We start from the raw sequence: 5,175 nt of genomic DNA on the forward strand, positions 1-5,175 counted from the left end.
ACTTTTTTTTTTTTCTTTTCCTTCACCTTTCACTTCATGGACAGCAATTTCCAAGCGTAGGGATGGAATATATGAATGGCAAGTCGTAGACATCAAAGACAAAACAGATGGAGGATCAGAATCATGGAAGAAATTATATGGAAAAATACCTCACCTGTACTTTGCTTTCCATTTAAAAATTTTAATTCACAGCATTTTTTCCTGTGTCACCCAGTTTTTCTCTCTGTAGTGTCTTGTGAGACACTTTGTTTGCTTTTCAATAGCTTCTCTTGAAATAAACCAAAGCAATACTCATTAAAGTTCCAAGGGCAATGGAGAAGAGAGTGACTCCCTTCCCAGCGACTTTCCCAGAAAGGAGGAAACATGCAGCAGGATTTAAAAGGTATGTCCGAGCTGAAATGTATTTCACTCAATTTGAAATCTCTGTGCCCTGGATTTTCAACAGAGCCTTGACTGAGCTTTGTTGTAGGAGTAAGTCCTGCGGATTAAATTGTGTTATGAGTATGCGCCACACTCACAGCCCTGGTGAAGCTAGCGGAAGTTCTGTGGGAGCAGGATCCAGCCTCGTGTACAGTCAGAAGTGATTCAAAAGGAGTCAGTGTGTAGGTTGTGTTTTGCTGTCCTAATGCAGGCAAAAATCTCCCTGGAGCGGGGGCAAGATGAGGTTCTAAGGATATATATTTTTTTTACTGACGTGTATAATGCCAAACAGGGTGCAATCATGACCTCATTTAAATCAGAGGCAAAATAGACGTTTATCTGGGCAGTGTCTAATCCTTAAACTGGAGGTGTGTGTTTTTGATACCAGAATAAAAATCTCAGCCTCGCAATGAAGACTTTGGATATATATTATTCTAATGCATGAATGAAGCCTATCCAAATGGATTCTGTTTCTCCTCTTTTGCTGGGGTAGCACAATATTGTCCATGAGAGATCCTTCAACTTCCCCTTGCCCCCTTATAAAACTTAAAAAAAAGAGAAAGGATCCAGTCTCTGATTTTTTTAATTGTTCACTTTAGACATGGAATAAGCAGTGGACAGATTCTGCTTTTAGCTACATGGGCATAAATCCAGAATACATGCTACTGATGTCTAGATTACATTAATAATCTGCCTTCAGAATGGTGTTACAAAATGTTATTAAATACTTCTGTATGTTTATACCATAGGACAGTGCATGCTAGAGCCATGCACACCTGCCAGGAAAAAGCCTTGTTTAAGCTTTCCCCATATTGATAATCTTTTTCTGTTGCTATTCTGTTCCTGGTGGTGTATTATAATCGATCCAGTGTCAAATCAATGATATTTTGACTTAATGCTGTCAATGAGAAGTGTACTTGAATTGATAAAAACATTCCTTCCTTCCACAACCAGTCCTTTTTTCTCTGAAAGAACACAAGATAAATTTATAATATTTTGCCACTGTTCCATATTTACTAAAAGCTCAAACTTCAGATGGTTTCCAGGGTGAGGCACAGGCATATAGGTGTCTGCTTTTACAAAATCCCTGAAAGAATTAGGATAATTTGCAGATCTGTATCATTGTTTATATATATGTGTGTGTGTGTGTATGGGTAAACGTATATCAGAAATGTATATACAGAGACACATATACACGTATAAGTAATGCAGACATTAAAATAAAGAGCAACAGAAGTCAAGACGGAAGACACTTCCCAACCAAGAATGGGTGGAACCAGCCCTAGTGTGAGGCACTGTGGGCTCACTTGTTCCATACTGACCTTCTTGTAAGCAAAGATAGTCTTGTAATATCAGTAAAGTCCAGTGGATTTTGTCTAAATTTATGCTAATGTAACTGAGAGCAGAATCTGATCCAGAAGTAGAGTTGTTCCCAGTTTGCAAAAAAATACCACAAACCTGAAATGTTATAGAATTTTTAAAATGAAGTTCAAATTGATTTCTTCTGCTACTCCTGCCCTTCAAGCCCTGCCCTTACATTTACAGTGTTAGTATTATATTCTCTTACTTTAAAAAAATTTTTTTTTTCCTTTCTCTTGATACTTTTTAACATGTACGTGTGGACAACAGGGAAAACAGAAAGTGAGCAAGTACCTAGAAATATGCCAAATTCACAGTAAACAAACAGCATTTCTTGCATCCATCTTGCATCTACTTCTTGTATCCATGTAGCAGTCATGTCAGACAGATGAGAAGGTTAAGAAAAGAGTTTTAATTTTACCCAGTGTTCCTCAAAATACAATCAGAGTATGCTTTGACAGGGAAAGGCTCACAGGAGTAATGGAGACCTGAATTATCAAGGACTTAAAGATGAGTTCAGTTTTCATTTCTCTCTCTTTTACTGCCTGAGAGCTGTAGGCTTGGCACACTTGGAACCAGCCAGCTGCACCCGGCCACTGGTGCAGGGATTGCAGCACAGAGCTCAGCATTTACTAAGCGCTGTACTTACCCAGCTTCTGGCATGCAGTTGCAGCCCACCCTGAACTCCGTGCTGCTGTGCTGACAATAGTCCTCGCAGCACCTCATCTAGCTAGCTGCAACCTACCCAGGTACTTCTTTCTGACGAACTCCACTCACTGCATCAACTGCAGAACAGGCATACTCTAAATATAATTTTTTCCAAGTGGAGTCCTTACCATTGTCTTTTGTGAACCATGCCTAACACATTCTGGGCTCTTCTGGAATACAAACAATAATCAGATGCCCATAATTCATTAAGTCTTGATTTAGTTTCACAAATGCAGTTACTGTAACAATGCATACAGTCTTAATCCTTTCGCAACCTAACCACCCATCTTTGTGACAACCGGGTAGTGCAGTACCCTCAGAAAGAAACCACAACAGCTCACAGAGTGCATAAAAATTGCCAGCTGACATTTATTACAGATAGCATAGAAAAATATCCATCACTGTTATTTATACCATTTCTGTGTATATGGACAGTCACTGGTTCAATCTAGTCCTGAGAGAGGAAGGAAGGTAAAATAAATTAATTGTTATGGAGAGCAGAGTAGTCCTTGAATTCCTCAAGATGTCTTATTAGACTGAGATAACCAACATGAGTTTAGTCCAGCAGGTTGAGCAGTGTGGTACTGACCATAGGGAGGCATCAATCACAGGGAAGAAATTAAGATGTAGAGATGGAAGCTAAAAGACTCTTATTTAAGCTAGGTTGTAAAGTCATGTTAACAGTGAATATTGAATGGACTGTTGATACGGAAATGAAATATTCTCCGAGCAGGATCTGCCAGCTGGGAACAGGGAAAGAAGGTTGGTAGCTCATAAGTTAAAGATGAAAGCAAAGAAAAGGGTCTGCTACTTGATACCCTATCAGATGGACGAGGGGAAGATGACAACATTAATGAGGTAGAAAATACATAGGAGGAGATTTTGTATGTGCAATAAGGAAAAAAAAAAAAAGAAAAAAAAGAGGAGCCTGACACTAGCATAGCCAGGTCAGAAGGGAGGGAACTGCACAATGTCAATTGTATCTTCAAAGATGCCTAAGTCCCAAACCAAACTAGGAAGGCATAAAGAGAGTTTTCAATGTGAATTCCAGGTTGCACCTAAAAAATACAGTCATCTTTAAAATCAGAAAAGAATGTGATGCTCTGTGTCCCCCAGTGATTTCAGCAGTTCAATGAGACCTGCTGTTCTGAGCTTCATAAGAAGATCTTTGAAGGTGCAGTTCTTCAACTAGTCACAAGCCTGGCTCTTCCAGTGCTCCTCCAAAGATGTTCTTTTCATTAGAGGAAGGTTAGCACAAGGCTGTCCAAAGATTCTCCTGAAACATATGCTCCCACAAAAGCCATGTACCAAAATAAGATAGCTCCAATGTGAAATGTGAATAAAGAAATGTTTCATTTCAATTCCTAAATTCAGACTTTTCTGTGTTTAATCATGTGAGCTGTCTCCTCAGGCACCTTTCTACTGCTCCATACTAAAGGTTCTTAGAAAAGACACATAGTTTCCTGAGCCGTCCTCTGAGAACTCTGATTCACAGACAGGAGCAGGAGAAATAAGGAACTGACGTGCTGCTTGAGCAGCTGATTAGTGGGAAGAAAGGCTGCGCAGAGTGTGCACTGGTCCTTTGCCTGTTCCTTTTTGTGGCTCTTAATCAGTTGACATTTGAGCAGGGACAGACCTCAGCTCTTGCATGAAAACAGTTTAAAATTTTAAGCATGATCATATATATTGGGAAAATGTTAAGAAGATACAGGATTCTGGCATAACAGTTGAAAAATAAAAAGAGACCGTGAGGCATGTGGCAGAACAGAGATGGAACTGAAATCTGTTTTGCTTCACTTTGCATCTCTTCCCTCCACCCAGGCATCCCCCAGTTTTGTGGGTTGGATATTTATTTCTTGTATATGTAATAGTGTTTGGAATAACGTTGTACATATGTGGTAAGGTCATAAATGATGAGCCTAGGCTGCTGAAACAAGGAGAACTTTGCCACTGGCTTCAGAAGCATTAGCACTGGGCTTTCTTGGCCATTGCTTTTATCGAATGAAACCTCACTGTTAATATGCTTGCTAGTATGGTGTAGACAAGCTCTGAGATGGCCATTTGTTTCAGCAGAATGTGTTATTAGAATCCCCTCCCCGCATTGTTTTGCCTTTGAGCTTTTACATTAGTTATTCATTCTGAGTTCCAGTTTGCCATTTTACAAGAGCTCAGGCTCTTGATTGAAGACAGAGACTCAGTTTGCTGCCTGCTGATGCATGGAGCAAATGAGAACAGCACCCAGAGTCGCTGAGTCCGGACTGTGCTGGGGCACCACTGCATTCTCTCCTGCCTGCTTGGCCTTTCTTTGGTTAATTCTTGCAATGGTATTTTGAGATGGGCCCTAAAATTATAATTCAAATACCATCAAACTATGGAGCTTTCAAAGTCTGGCTCCTCTTGCAATTTGCCTGTTCCCCATGGCAAACAGTTCTACTGAATCAATTCCTCAAGCAAACATTGTACTGACCCCAGTGGGAGTCATCTTGTTATAAAAACTGCAAAATCTGCCCAGCGTGTTTTGTACTGCAACATATGTAGATGTTTCCAATAAACACCCATTTCTTATTCTCTGTGATTTTTTCTTATTCATATAAAATTTGGAGCTATGAGTATATGTAAAGTATGAGGCACATGCATGTGTTCATGCTGGCATGGGGTTGTTTTGACAAACCCTCACAGTGCAGGAAT

Source organism: Phaethon lepturus, unplaced genomic scaffold, assembly GCF_000687285.1.
Source record: "Phaethon lepturus isolate BGI_N335 unplaced genomic scaffold, ASM68728v1 scaffold29526, whole genome shotgun sequence".
NCBI lineage: Eukaryota > Metazoa > Chordata > Aves > Phaethontiformes > Phaethontidae > Phaethon > Phaethon lepturus.